The sequence below is a fragment of the Thermobia domestica genome, chromosome 14 (assembly GCF_964235325.1).
Source record: "Thermobia domestica chromosome 14, izTheDome1.hap1.1, whole genome shotgun sequence".
In the NCBI taxonomy this organism is placed as follows: Eukaryota; Metazoa; Arthropoda; class Insecta; order Zygentoma; family Lepismatidae; genus Thermobia; species Thermobia domestica.
The window spans coordinates 20552106-20568538 of record NC_137467.1 but is presented as its reverse complement, the minus strand read 5'-3'; the positions used below and the strand labels follow the sequence as shown (position 1 = coordinate 20568538).

Here is a 16433-nt window from a genome sequence, read left to right as displayed (position 1 = left end):
CCCATTCCTAAAGCAACTCGACCGGCTTCGAATACAACTCCCGATATAGTCATAACATCGCCCAATATTCTCTCCAAGATAACTCTTTCTGTGCTTGACCCGCTTGGGAGTGACCATATCCCAATTAAAGCTACTCTTCAAAATCCAGGTACACCTCAACCCGCTCCGCCTACAACTCCGCGCACAGTGGCTCGATTCGACCGTGCCCGTTGGCCTAACTATAGGGAATACCTTTCCAACAGGTTAACACCTTTATCAGCTCCAACATCAGAGTCTGAACTATACGACACTATTAATGAGATCACTGATAGTATTCATCAAGCGTCCTCGCAGTATATTCCTCAGACTACAATTGATCCCTATAGACCAACCTTGCCACCACAATACTTACCTTTAATACGTCGTTCCCGTCAGCTGTATCGTGATTTTACTCGCACGGGCAATCTGGAATCGCTTCGGCAACATCGGCAATATCAGCGGGCGGTGCATAACTATCTCGTTGCCTATAAGACCAGAAACTGGATTAAAACCTGTAACACTCTCTCTGATACAGCACATCCCACTAAGTACTGGAAACGCTTTCATCAGCTCACTGGTAAAACTTCTCGCCCTTCATATCCACTCATTCTCAACGATACGCCCTTACACACTGACATGGACAAAGCCAATGCCTTTGCTGATCAACTTCAAGATGTCTTCACGCCTCTTGGACCTGCCCTCTCAGCTCGCACTCATCCTACTGACCGGCTCAATCTCAACTCACCATCACTCCAACCTCACGTTGATCATCTTCTACCCGACAATTCACCATTGACAGCTCCTGTTACCGTCACCGAAATTACTACCACCGTCGCTCGTAGACGCACCACCGCTCCCGGACTAGATTCTATTACGTATCGCCATATCAAAGAAGGGCCATACATCCTCCATTACCTTCTGTCTCTCATCTTCACGTTCATCCTCCGTACTGGTTTCATCCCTAACGACTGGAAAACATCTAAAACTCTAATGTTTCTGAAACCGAACAAACCAGCTTCATCTGTGTCTTCTTATCGCCCGATTCAACTCACCCTTGTTTTCAGTAAAATACTCGAACGGATACTTGTCTCTCGCCTACACATACATCTCGCTGATCATAACCTAATTCCCTTTCATCAGGCTGGATTCCGTCCGAATTACAGTATTAATGATCAACTACTCCGCTTGACCACGTACATCACAGCCCAGTTTAATCAATCTAAGCCTTCCTGTCTTGTCCTTTTTGATTTAGAAAAGGCTTTTGATAAAGTTTGGCATCTTGGCCTTCTCTACAAACTATTTTCTTTTCGACTGCCACTGTGTTATATTCGCTTCATTTACCATTTTCTTTCAAGTCGCCTGACCTACGTTTCCATTAATAATGTTCACTCTCACCCTGTATTTATCCATTCTGGTGTTCCTCAAGGCTCTGCTCTGTCCCCGCTTCTTTACTTACTCTATGTAGCTGACTTCCCTCCTCTCCATCCAAATGTCAGCCTTTTTCAATATGCGGATGATACGGCTTTTCTGGCAACGGCAAATACCATTCAACGCATCAACCACATTCTTCAAACTGCCATAGATGCGTTCCTTGAGTGGTGTGATACGTGGCGCCTCAAGCTTAACGCCAATAAAACTCAAGCCATTATCTTTCTTCCACCAGGTAAACGCAGTCGGGTCCATCGTAATCCATCCAACCTCAGTATTGAGATTGCAGGTACACCACTTGCCGCTAGCCCCTCAGTCAAGTACCTGGGCATCATCTTCGATTCACATCTGAAATGGTCTGCGCATCTGAAAAGTCTTGCTCTCAAAGCGACCAACCGACTGAACTTACTTCGACGCCTAACTGGGACTACCTGGGGACTGAAACCTAAAATCCTACTTAACACCTACAAGGCATTTTTACGTCCTGTTTTGACTTATGGCTTTACAGCCTGGCTTTCCGCACCCGAGGCATACTACCGCCGACTCCAAATTCTTGAGCGCCACGCCCTACGCCTTGCCTTCCGAATTAAATTACCCAGCCCTACCCGAGACTTATATGACAGAACACCTTTTCCACACATTCTCTATCACCTAGAAGACCTCAGACTCAGGTACATTACAAAGCGATTCCAGACTCATCATCCATTGCTCTTTGATGCTATGCATCACGAAGCCACCCTCCGAAAACCTTCAACAATTCTCCGGCATTCTCCACTCTCTCTACTGTTTACTCTGTTCCACTACGTTCTCCCACCAAATAGTCCAGACTTTCAACTTCTTGAAGACTTCCTTATTGCACTCCCCCCACCCTTCATCACTCCATCTCATGTTGCACAGTGACTTTCCCGCACTAACAGGGCTCCCTTCGTCTCCATTACGTCCAGAGCAGCCCCTGGACAGAAGATAACACTCATTCGTCTCACTAACCCTTTTCTCTGTATTGTGTTGTGATGTCAAGTGCACCTCATAGTTTCATTTTCATTTTCACCGATGCTCTGCTCCTTCCACTCTCATGTTGAATTGCTCGCCAGTGTACATTTCCCTTTTCCAGACCTGATGATTATGGTTAAAGGCCATAATGTCCTCTAAGGATAATGAAGTTCAGATATAATAAAGTTAATCAAATCTCCTTTGCCTGACGACAATAGTCCAACACCTGAATTTCCTGTCAACTCCGCATCCCAAATAAAGGGCGTAACCCTTTGGGTGGGTGCTAGCTGCGGCTAGCAAAAAAAAACAATTGAAAGGAGATCAACTCAGAATTCAGAATCGACCTTCGATTCATCGATCTGAGAACGATTACTATCGCTCTGCGAGCAACTGATATTTTTGTTCACTCAGGGAGGATTGTTCTGGTACAGACAATCGACATCCCCTTGCAGTCCGTATTGTTGACTCAAGTGGGAGCCCGTGGCTATCATCACCTATTCATTTCTTCATCTATTTTTGTGGAGGGCCAGTGCTTGCACTGACCGACATCTCCGCGAGGACGTATCGCTGCCTCAAGTGAGAGCCACAGTGGGCTTCCCCTAGCACCTACTCCATACGATTGCCTCGAACATTCAAGTTATATTCTCTGCTAGGTTAAACCATCATCATGCCCCCCTACCCGACGGGAGCGAAGGGTACAGCCAAATCCGGTCACTCTGCTGGTACGAAGACTTCTAAAGCAGATACCTCGAAACAGCCTGAGTCTCGATCTCGATCACGATCTCCAATCGGACACTCCAAGCAATCAGAGTCTAAGAAACCGCGGCATTATAGCTCTGATGGAGAAGGTTCCACTGCCTCAATGAAAGTGAGAAACACCGAGATGGACTGGGCTAATGCCCCACCATCTCCAACTTTGCCAACTAATCAGGATACAATGTATAATTTCATATTAAAGAACTTCGACACTAAGTACCGAACTGCACGAGCAATCTTCATACAAATCAATAAATATGTACCGCGCGCAGATGTGCATCAAATTATACCTACGAGAGACGGCATAATCTTAAAATCTCCTAATCCTAATTTTCACATACATGTTCGAAATAAAGCTACCTTTGAAATCTTTGGACCGCAGGCTGTGTTGACGCCTCTTACCCCGAGCCAACGAAAATCACCTCCACCTCCTCGTCGTCCACCATTGCTATCAGTTGTTATCAGGGGCATTGAACCTGAACTCACCGACGATGAGATATTTGATGAGCTTCGCTACGAGGGTCTCGAAATCAAGAAATGTATCAGGATACGCAACAACACTGGTCCTACCTACCTCGTTCGTGTCTTGACCGACCAACAACAAATCATTGATCATCTATTAGCTAATGGGGCCTATGTCTATCGCCGCCGTTACAAGGTAGAACCGTCTCGAACGCCTCCTCCGCTTCCAATCCGCTGCGAGAAATGCCAGACGTATAATGATCATTACACTCATAACTGCACCAACACTGTTAAATGCGGATATTGTAGCGGGAGTCATCTGACCCGAAATTGCCCAAATTCAAGTGCACCTCCTCAATGCACTACGTGTCCTGAAAAACATCCAACTTACAGTTATCGCTGTCGTGGCAAGCCTGCACCTACCCCTGATAAGCCAGAATTAATAGCTCCCATCAAAACTTCCGATGACCCCACTCCACCTGCAAACTCGCTGACACATCCTGTTACAGTAGAAGATCTCTTACGATTCTTAACTCTCACCTTACAAAACATTCTGCCATTTCAACGTCCGCACGTTCTCAATCAAATCATTCACTCTGCTAAACTTCTCTATAATCTCCAACTACACGCCACATACAGCGGATCTAATGTCCATTTCCAAATACAACCTACTGAAACAACTGTTTGAACATGGCTTGTCATCTCTATAGTACTACCATTTTTCTTGTTCTATACATTATGGCTTACAACCTGTTATTTCTTAACATACGGTCTCTCCTCACACATCAAGTGCTGTTTCAGCAACTTCTTTTGGAGGAGAATATCGCCGCTTTTGCACTTAATGAAACCTTTCTAGCTCCTTACATTACCTGCTTTGTTCCCAAATATACTCTCCACAGACACGATGGACCCAGCGGCGCACGTCTGCACGGTGGAACAGCCATTGGTTTACAATATCGCATACCACATCGCACTATTACCTTACCACACACATTGCAGCTGCCAGAATATAATGTTGTATTATTATATCTCAAGGGTCATACAATAGCCTTCGCAACCATCTATGTCAGGCCGAGACACGATATACCTTACCAGTTCTTTCAACACCTCTCCGATACCTACCGTAAATTCATTATCATGGCAGACATCAATTTTCATAGTAGGCCTCAATATGAGAAACAGCGATTTTTGGATTTTATCAGTCTTCATACCACCGGCACCTTCCATGTTCTACCACAGCCAACTCGCCCCTCTAGCAACTTCACACCAGATATCGTAATTTATTCCACATCGATCAACTCTCACATCACTATTGACGTTTTAGATTCTCTGGGGAGCGATCATGTTCCCATCAAGCTATCATTAACTACCAATACTTCTCCACACAATACTATATCCAAGAAGAAAGTGTATCTATATCATCAGGCTAACTGGCCAGCCTATCATGAGACCATTACACACTCATTCTCAGATAACTTTGACTTAACGTCACAAGACGACCTTGACAACGCCGTTACCCGACTCACTCAGACTTTACAAACAGCAGCCGAACAGCATATTCCAACTACCTATATTACTCCGCATAAACCTAAACTTCCTCCACGATACCTACCTCTCATTACTGCAGCTCGGCGTGCTTACAGAGAATACACACGCAGTCGTAACTTAGAAGCACTTCGCCTCCATAGACAGTATCTGCGCATCACTCACAATTATATCGTTGCATACAAACGCCTTCTCTGGACCAGAACGTGTAACAAACTCAACGAAAACTCACATCCTACCAAATATTGGCGACAGTTCAATCAGCTCATCGGAAAATTTCAACGGACGCCCTACCCATTAGTTGTTAATCAACAAGCACTATCTTCTGATCAAGACAAAGCTAACACATTTGCCCACCACTTTCAAAATATCTTCACTCCTCTACCTGGTTGGCATACTCCATTACATCTAAACGAAGCAGTCGATAGTCGATCTGACCCAAACTTACCACATTTACAACCTAATCTCAATCACGCCCTGGAGTTAGATCATCCACTTGCAGTACCGATTCAACCTGCTGATATCCAGGCCACACTCCTCAACAAACGAAATTCCGCTCCAGGCTTTGACTCTATTACCTATACACTGATTAAGAACGCCCCTCCTGTTGTCTTCACCATACTAAGTATCATTTATACATTCATACTTCGAACTGGTTTTTTCCCCATAACTTGGAAGTACTCAAAAGTCTTACTTTTTCCAAAGCCTAATAAGCCTCCATCTGACCTCACGTCTTATCGGCCGATACAATTAACATCTACCCTAAGCAAAATTTTGGAACGCATATTAGTTCGCCGCCTCCATGACCATTTGCAGAATCACGAGTTACTTCCGTTGCACCAAGCTGGGTTTCGACCTAACTTTAGCATTCTAGATCCCCTGTTACGTCTCAGTACTTCTATATATAACCAATTCAATCGAGGCAATCCATCTAGCCTGGTCACCTTCGATCTAGAAAAGGCGTTCGATAAAGTTTGGCACCAGGGTCTTATATACAAGTTATACTCTTTTCAACTTCCCCGCTCTTAAATCAGAGTTATACATTCCTTCCTTACAGCCCGACTTGCCTACATCTCCATCAATGATGCTCTGTCCTTTCCAATCTTTTTGAATTCTGGCGTACCACAGGGATCTTCTCTTTCACCCCTATTATATTTGCTGTACGTATCCGACTTGCCCACTACTCCTAATGTACAACTTTTCCAAATTGCTGATGATACAGCATTTCTGGCTATCGGTCGGACAATTACTTCTATTCAATATAGCCTTCAACTGGCCATTGATGCTTTTGTCGATTGGTGCGACATCTGGCGCTTGGCAATCAATGCTACGAAAACGCAAGCGATCGTTTTCTTAGCATCTGGACGACGCTCACGGGTCCATCGAAATCCCCAACTGCTACGTCTTCATGTTGATAACAGCCCGGTTACAATTCATAGTACTCTTAAATATCTTGGCGTTGTATTTGACTCCAAGCTCACTTGGATGCCTCATCTTCTTACTGTCATCGAGAAAGCCAAAAACCGACTCAATTTACTAAAGCGCCTAACAGGTACCACGTGGGGTCTAAATTCTTCTCTCCTTCTCAATACATACAAAGTTTTCATGCGCCCAATTCTAACCTATGGTCACACAGCCTGGATATCAGCTCCCTCTAAATATTATCTTAAGTTAGCCATTCTAGAACGCCATGCTTTTCGTTTAGCCTTTCGCATCCGTCTTCCGCATCCGACACGCCTTCTTTATGAACGCATCAATTTTCCTCCACTATTATCACATCTTGAGGCCCTCCGCTCAAACTACGTTCAGAAACGCATTGAAGCTGCTCATCCCATATTCCTGAGCATTCTCCGCAATGACCGAGACCATGACACTCCCGCTGTATATTATCCCACACCTCTTCAGCATCTGATGACCCTTTATCATCTCAATATCGGCCAAGACAACATTGATCCAGAAGTTTATGACATTTATCATCCTGGCACAGTTTCACCACTCATCTATCCATCTCATGCACAGTAAAACCATCCACTAACAGGGCTGCTTTTGTCTCCATCAGTTCCTGCGTCGCCCCAGGAACAGAAGATAACAGCATTTGTCTAACTAACATCACCCATGTGTTGTGGCGTCGTAGCACTCACACCCTCATACCATCCATCATTACCGATCTCATGATTGTCTTATACTTAGCTGTTAAAAATCATGCTCTCATAGCTCTTCATGTATTCAACTAACCACTATATGTTTGCTGTATCTATTCATTTCAGGCACCGCAGTTCCAGCAAGATCATAACTTGTATGCCAGCCAGCCAGTCTGGACCAGCACCCACCGCAACTGAGGCTTGTCCTCACACAATTGATGACCCTCCCCATGCAATATGAAATATGAATAAAGTTCCAAATGAATTGATTATTAAATAGCACCTAGACCCTCTAATGATACCTCTGACCTCTTATGCTTTTCTCTCTCTTACCGAAGAAAGGGCGCAACCCTTTGAACGGGTAAACGTAAAAAAAAAAAATCAATTGCAAACATTGAGCAGTTAATGCAACACACGTGTTGCAATTTTAGTAGAAGCAGTTAGAGGTAACTTAAACCTTTGCTTCAATCAGTGTTGTCAATTTAGCGACTTTTGGAAGTGTCTAACGACAAATTTAGCGACATTTAGGAATTCAAATATTATGTTCTATATTTATATTAAAGTTTCCAAAATTTTGCGGTTTGTGATAATAATAATTACTTTTACACACTCGGTTGCACTGCTGCTATGAGCGACTTACTTCGTTGGATTCATCGCTGCTATGAGGATTATGCCCTTCTTCAGGGACGTACGCATGGGGGGGGACCTGGAGGGTCCGGACCCCCCGAAATTTCGACTTTTTAAAAAATTTAGCCTAATTTTAGGGGCAATTTTAGGAATTTTAATATAAAATACCTTCATATTTAGTTTGGACCCCCCGAAATAAATTCCTGGATACGCTACTGTCCTTCTTCACTGCGGTTCGGAAATCCAGGAATTTCCCGTATCTAACTAGTTGCGTAATAACTGGTAATCTCTTGCATTGCACAGTGCGTACAGTGACAATAACGATGGAGAATATTGTGCATTTCTGGTTCAGTGTAGTGCGTGTGATTTATATATTAATTTAACTGCAGTTGTTCTTAATATAAATTATACAGAAATTTCGTGGGGTGAATTCGGTGAAGTGTTCCGATACGAAAGCAACATGAATTCCCCAACCCTCCCCCCCAAAAAAACGATATTCGTACTCTATAAGAGGGAATGGGAAAAGTGATCCAAAATTTTAAGTATTTGCAAACTTTTAATACTGTATTTATTAATTTTGTATTATTCAAAGCGCATAGTGCAGTGGTTTTGTCAAGATGGTCATTTAAAAAAAATACTCGAGTCTTCCATTGTATATGGAAAATATTTAAATTATTTTAATTCCTTTGTAAAATTGTATAGTGACTTGGCAGGAGAAGTTACTTCCTGAAACAGAGTCCATTCAGTTGTAGTGCGACATCTTCAAATTAAATTTTAACTAGCTCAAAATTTTGTCCAATTTTTGTCTATTTTTGTCCAACCTAGAACAAATTTTGTACGATTTAAATTATCAAAGAGGGAACATCTCAAAATATGGGTCATTTTGATCACCTGTAGTGCAACATCTTCAAATCTGAAATTTAACTACTTCAGAATTTTGTACATTTTTTCCACCCAAGAAAACATTTTGTAAAATTCAAGTAAAAGAGGGAGGGCCATTTCAAAATTTGACCACTTCGATCACCTGTAGTGAGATATATTAAAATCTGTAATTTAACTAGCTCACAATTTTGTCCAATTTTCGCCTATTTTTGTTCACCCAAGAAAAAATTATGTACCATTCAAATAAACGAGAGAGGACTACTTCAAGATTTGGCCACTTCAATCACACATGTTCAAAATATGAATTTTAAATAGCTCATAATTTTGTCCGATTTTTGTACATTTTTGTACCACCAAGAAAAATTATGTACCATTGAAATAAACGAGGGAGAGCCATTTGAAACTTTGGCCACATAAATCAGTGTTACATGCTCAAATTCTCATTTTAACAAATTTAGTATTTTGTCCAATCCTTGTACCACAAACAAAACATTTTGTATCCTATAAATAAATGATAATATTTTGTATCATTTCAAAGTTTGGCTACTTTGATCACCTGTTCAGAATTTTGACAATTTTTGTACATTTTTGTACCACCAAGAAAAATTTTAAACGCTCCAATTAACAAAGAAGGGTCATTTAAAAATTTTAGCCACTTAGTTCACCAGTAGTGTAACACCTTTAAATTCTAATTTAACTAGCTTAGAATTTTCACTTTTTTGTAGTTTTTTTTTTTTACCATCAAGCTAGTTAAACTTCAAATTTGAAATGTCTTACTTCAGGTGAACGAAGTGGCCAAATTTTAAATGTCCGTACCTGGTTCATTTGAATGGTACGATTTTTTTTTCCTGGAGGTAGAACATGATCAAATATTCAACAAAATTCTGAGCTAATTAAAATTCGAGTTTGAAGATGTCTCACTACAGGTGATCGAAGTGGCCAAATTTTTAAATGAACCTCCCTCGTTCATTTGGATGGTATATATCTTTTTGTTGGTGGTTCAAGAATATAAAAAAATTAGACAAAATTCTAAGATTGTTAAAATTCGAATTTGAAGATGTCGCACTATAGGTGATCGATGTGGCCAAAATTTCAAATGGCCCTTTTTCGTTTATTTCGTTTGTAAAAAAAAAAAAAAAAAGTTATTCGTGATTCACCAATGTACAAAAAACCGGACAAAATTCTGAGCTAGTTAAAATTGAAATTTGAAGGTGTAGCAATACAATTAATGGACCCTCTGAAACAATGGATTGAAGTCGAGAGACGTTAACAATTCAAGGAGAAAATATATTTTGCAAAGCGTATGCTAAACAAATAATATTTTCAAACTAAGTATGCTTGTTTTCAGAAGAGGACATTTCCATTTTGTTTGACAGCAACAGCTAATACTTCAGCAGCGCCCTATTTTTTTGGCCTTCTTATATAGCTGTTTTAAGTCTGGTAAGGAGTTCTAGAAGTATGAAACAACCCAGTTGTGAATTTTTTTTATTTTTTGCATACTCGACAGAGATCATCCCAAAGAAACCCTTTAAAAATGCATTTTGGGAAGAATGAACTACCTTTGGAAAATAAGCTCTACAATTAATTAAAATATTTGCTTTACAAAATCTAAAACTTGTCTCAGCAGTTACTTTTTGAGATAAGTTTCCGAGTTTTCCTTTAAGGGGTTTACGAGATTATTTAAATAGGGATGCGCACGAGACAAGATTTATGACTGTCTCGTCTCGAAAATGTGCTGTAAAAGTGATGTCTCGACTCGAAAAATGTATATTTCTCTATTGGAAGAGCCGTGTCTCGACTCGAATTTTATGAGGAAAATCCTGTCTCGACTTGTCTCGTGCGCATCCCTAAATATAAGCTTGTGTTGCTTCGATATGAACCTCAGTCTCTCGAAACGTAGCTTTCCTACTTAGTGTTCTGTTATGTTTTCGATAACTTTACCTTCTTCCCATTTATGCTCCATGTCTCGCTCAAATCAGTTTATTCAATTTAAAGTATCAGTATTATGCATTGTAAATTCTTACTATTTTAAACGGAAATGTTACGCTAGAATAAAATATTCTAAGATTAACACATAATTAGATACAAAAAGTAATTTAAAATGGATATATTTCATTTTAAACAAGAACATAAGATTTTGAATACAGGCTTTTAATACAGTAAAAATTGCCTTCCATAGGTCCCTTATTAAACGGAAATATTTCACGGTCCATGAATTTAAAGGTTAAAAAGAAGCATTAAATTCCCTCGATTAGTCGGAACCTGTGTTGTGAACAACGGATGTTAAAATATACTTTGTAACGGAAATGTTCAAGTTCCGGAATACAGCGTTTAGAAAAGTTTTAGACATTCTGTGAGGAGTTAGGTATATGAACTACGTTCTCTGTAAAGGTCTTCGTTTACTAGTTACCCTACTCATTTAACCTATAGTCAACCGCCATATAAAACCCTAGATACCGTGCAACCTTTTGAACGAAGTGCAATTTATATAATAATTTCTAAACCAATAACTATTTCTCTAGCTGGTCTAGAGACTTGGAACAAGGAGCATAATATACACAATAAATCAAAGGGAGCCAAAAGTAGAGGGAGGAGCGCTAAAAGGGCATAGCATCTACTTTTTTCTTAGCCTTGGAAAATGTATGTAGTCTTTTTTTTTTTTTTTTTTTTTGTTCACTGTAAGTTTTATCTGTATGAATCTGTTGCATAACTAAATACTGTAACTTAATACGGTATGCATAACATTTAATTTTATCTCACTATGTCCATTATTTATTTTAATTTATTTTATTTTATTTTATTTTGTTTCATTTTGCATAGATCTATCTCCGTTAACTTTAAAAAGTTTAAGTGAAATTTTTACTAGTCGCTAGTCATGTTTTACTATATTCTTAAGCCGGAAATGTTTATTTACTTCCCTGAGTTTTATTCTTTATTCATAAATACTTGGCGCAATTTATTACTTTTATTTGTATATATATATATATATATATATATATATATATATATATATATATATATATATATATATATATATATATATATATATATATATGGGGGTAGATGTATTTGAATTTCACATACTGAGCTGTTTGAACCCGAAGAAACCAAATGTATTCAAGAAGCCGTGTATACTTGCGGAGCTGAAAACATTCAAAGCGAACTTGCGTTTAAGAATACTCATTTCAGTTCAATTTCAAAGATCATAACGAGATGAGAAGAGCGATTATTAGGACTTTGTAGTACATTTGAGCTATTTGATTCATTAACAAAACAGGTTCATCCAAGACCAATCGGACAAATATCTTTTCGAAAGGCGCAGTCAATAGACGCGAAAAAACCTGGCATAAAATTCTTGTCTAATGCAAATAAAGTGTACCTAGGAACAACGACGCACGAATTACAGATTTATCGTCAAGTAGCATTGCTTCTTTGAAATACTCTCCCTTAACGACCATGGAAGGAACATTTTCGATGTACAGTAATGTTTTGTCTGACAAATGCAGGCTTTTGCCAGAAAATACCGAAAACTACATAGTTGTCTATTGTAGCATGAATGCTTTATAGTTATACACCAAGTATACGTAGTTCAAGTAATACAACTTTTTTCTCTAAAGATAATAAAATTTCTCATTTAACTTTAGCTTTTAATTGGTGCATAGTTATTTTTTAGCGCATATTTGCATATTTTCAGTGCATATTTTCGTGAATTTTAGCACATATTTGCATGCATATTTTGCCGTTTTTTAGTGCATATCGATCCGAAGTCTAGTGATAACTAATATCGAGGCATGACGGATAGCACGGTAGACAGCGACTAACCTTCAGAGCATTATATGTAATAAGTCTAATTACGTCCCGCTCGGGAGAGTAATACTCCCGGAAGTACGTTTTTTCGCGCGCTACTCTAGCCAGCTGTTTTACGCGCTATCCTAGTCAGTTGTTTTAAGTTGGTCACAAAATCTATATCCTGGAGTACAAGGGGAACAAAACGAGCCTTATATCATGGAGTACAAGGGCAACAAAACGAGCCCTGCAGGGCTTCTAACCCGTTCCTACTACTACTACTTATCTGCACAAAAGTAAGTAAATCACATTTTTTTGTATTATTTTCGTATTACTTTAATTTAAAAAGTGTTATAAAAATGTAAAAAAAAAATGTTTAAAAAAAACTTTCCTCGGGCCGGGTTTGAACTCACACCAAAAGAGATTTTCGTTACTAGCATATAGCGCTAGCCCACTCGGCCACGAGGACCGGCAACAGTAACTGTCTGAATTCTGCTATTTGATTGCAACGTGGCAAGACATAGATAACGCCAACCAATCAGAACTGTGTTTTTCGTTCCTACTTCCGGGAGCATTACTCTCCTGAGCTAGTCCTGTCTCATTTAAATACCTCATTCGGTAACTTAAATTTTCTGTACTTTCTTTTCCGATTTTTTTTTTTGTACGACGAATCTAGATGCTTTTCTAGAACCAGCTTCAATGAAAAAAGCGGAATTCATAGAACACTATCCCTATGTTTGATCCATATTCCATATCAACCTATAGAAGTGTAGGACTAAATGCCGCGCGCAAAATTAAAGGCCAATCACTCACTGTATAGCACTCATCAAAAGACGTAAGGCTCTTTGTCTATTACATGCTTTGCAATCTATTTTAGGCATTTATTCCGAAGTTGGGCGTCCGCTTTCGCCACGTTTTTTCGCTGTCATCTCCTTTCCACATTTTCTGCAATTTGTTATTAGGTTCATTAATCCATGCTCTTCATAAACTTTTAAAAGATTTTGATCGTTATGAACGTATTGCTTCACAAATGTTAAAACTGTTAGTTCACTGTCCTTGTACATTCGCCATGTTGATAACAAAATGTTCGTTTCTTTCCCACTATGCAACAGTTCGGTTACCTTGCGGCAAGTAGTTCCCTCAGCTCGCCGAATAGTCCCATGTTTGTAATCGTTTATATGTTACAAATAAATATATTTTTCGAGAACCTTATATATTAAAAAGCACACAAACGATCAAACTATTCATATCTTCCCTGTAAATTTTCAAAATTTTGCGGAAACGGACGCCCAATTTTGGAACTTAACCCTTATTTTATTTTAACTTAGATTTATAAGTGTGAAAAACATCGTTATTCTGTCCTCTCTTTGAATGGCCTCAGCACTGTGATTTGTCTGCAAGAAAAGTGTAATGCACACTCCACTAATTGATCTCAAGAAACTGCTACTTCCACCACTTCATCTGAAACTGGGACTTATGAAGCAATTTGTAAAAGCTTTGAACAAGAATGGGCAGTGTTTTCAATATATAGCTAAAACTTTTCCATCACTTAGTGCAGCAAAGCTTTAGGGAAAATATTTTTACAGGGCCACAAATTAGAAAGCTGTTAGTAGATAACACATTTGAAAATTCAATGGCGGAATTGGAAAAGAACGCCTGGTTAAGTTACAAAAATGTTGTAGGTAACTTTCTCGGAAACAAGAAACACCCTGATTATGTAACAATTGTGGAAGACATGTTGACCCATTTTCGCACACTTGGGTGTAACATGAACCTCAAGATACATTTTCTACATTCTCATCTCGACTTTTTTCCTGCCAAACATGGAGAGGTCAGGGAAGAGCAAGGAGATATATTTCACAAAGATATTTCTGAAATGGAGAGCAGATATCAAAGCAGATGGAATATCACAATGTTGGCAGACTATTGTTGGATGATGAAGAAGGATCGTGACAGTTACGACAGAAGTTGTAGGAAAACAAAGAGGCGTGTATTTAAAAAGGAATAATGGCTTCTCAGTGAACTTGAGGACCAGCGCAAGTAAGTGTATTCAACATTATACCGTAGGAAATAAGGTTTATGATAGTATTATGTGTGTATGGCATTGCTTAGTGTAACCAACGCAATCTAGTTTATTTGTTTAAATTGTTTTATTGAATTGTTCTGCAGTATTATTCGCGCCTTCCGAAATTATATAATACTATATACGTATATTGAAATCATGGCAGTGTTCGAAATAAAGATTGAAAATTGTAAGAAGACCGACGTGATAGGCCTAAATGGATGTCATTTCTGTAATCAGGGCCCAAAAATCATTTAGGATCACCTATTAATTTCTAAACAACCTGAACTTCTTTTCAAAATGCTAACCATTGTTATTATTAAGTAAGTTAGCTACAGAATCGAAATAGGGACTATAAAAATCCAATTCTATGACCAAATGTGATTGCACCACTTTTAACAAAGTAATTGATAATTACTCCAGGCAGGGATATAAACTAAAACTTAACACTTGAATTCCACCGATCACTCTCGCGAATTACACAAGATGGTAGAGTTGCCAATACATCTGAATTTTCCGCTAATGTATTCTTTTTTATCCGAATGTTGTAGACACATAACAAAATATGTAAAAAAAAAAAAGGGGGGGTCATAAGGGGTCCTAAGGGGTCCTTGCTCTCACATTCCGGTGCTTGTCTCTAGCCCTGCTATCCCATTTACATAAAAAGCATGGGTATTTTGTATATTCTGTCTGCATTCCTATTACAGGAACTAAGACTTTCAAGTCCCCGCAAACAGACCAACGTGTTCTTCGTATTTTAACTTAGAAAGTATTCATTTCAAGGTATTGTACGTTTCTTTCCATTTAACAGCGTATGCTAGTTTAGGCTGAATTTCGAAGCATATATAAAGAGTCTCCGATCGGATGCGTTATAAGGAGCACCCAATGCATCCACAACAGCTGGAATGCTCTTGCAGAACACTAACCCGTCTTCTTTAGGGAAATAAGGAAGAAATTCTCTCTTTTGGTGTCTATACCATGAGTAATGTGTCTCACTGGCCAAAAGGGTTTTCGAACGAAATCTAGACCCAAGAACTTTTACATTAGCCTTTGGTAGATTTAAATTTCGAACAAGATCATTAACTTCTGACTGTGTAAACGGCTGCGGAATCATGCTAGAATAGTTGCTATCATCCTCGCATGGAACATCTCCTTCACTACTACTACATGATGATAAAACATCCATAGAGCTAGTGGATTGGGAATCGGTAGATTTTCACCATGAGGAACAGGCCGAATTGCTGGAGCTATGTTATCCGGATAAAGAATGCTTGGGGGTCGTTTCGTCCAAAGGACATTTTGTCCAGAGACATTTAGTCCAAACACATTTGGTTCAGGGACATTTGTTCCAAATGACATTTCGCCCAAAAGGCAATTGGTCCAAATGACATTTCGTCCAAAACACATTTTGTCCAAAGGACACTTCGTCCAAAGTCATTTGGTTCAAAGGACATTTCGTCGAAAAGAAAATTGGTCCAAAAGACATTCCATCCAAAAGACATTTGGTCCAAAGGACATTTCGTCCAAAAGACATTTGGTTCAGAGGACATTTCGTCCAAAAGACAATTGGTTCAAAGGACATTTCGTCCAAAAGGCAATTGGTCCAAGAGACATTTTGTCCAAAAGACATTTGGTTCAAAGGACATTTTGTCCAAAAGACAATTGGTCCAAGAAACATTTCATCCAGGGATGTTTAGTTCAAAGCACATTTCGTCCATATGACATTTGGTCCGGTA

General features: G+C 39.3%; 2 protein-coding genes across 2 annotated transcripts in view; one reads left to right on the top strand and one right to left on the bottom strand.

The window, feature by feature from the left end:
• Nucleotides 1-16433, top strand: part of Ir76b (Ionotropic receptor 76b) — a 510549-nt gene that overhangs the window by 210569 nt on the left and 283547 nt on the right. The window lies entirely within an intron of this gene.
• The window catches only part of LOC145669568 (uncharacterized), a 169162-nt gene that overhangs the window by 73369 nt on the left and 79360 nt on the right, over nucleotides 1-16433 (bottom strand). The gene's annotated exons all lie outside the window — the stretch shown is intronic.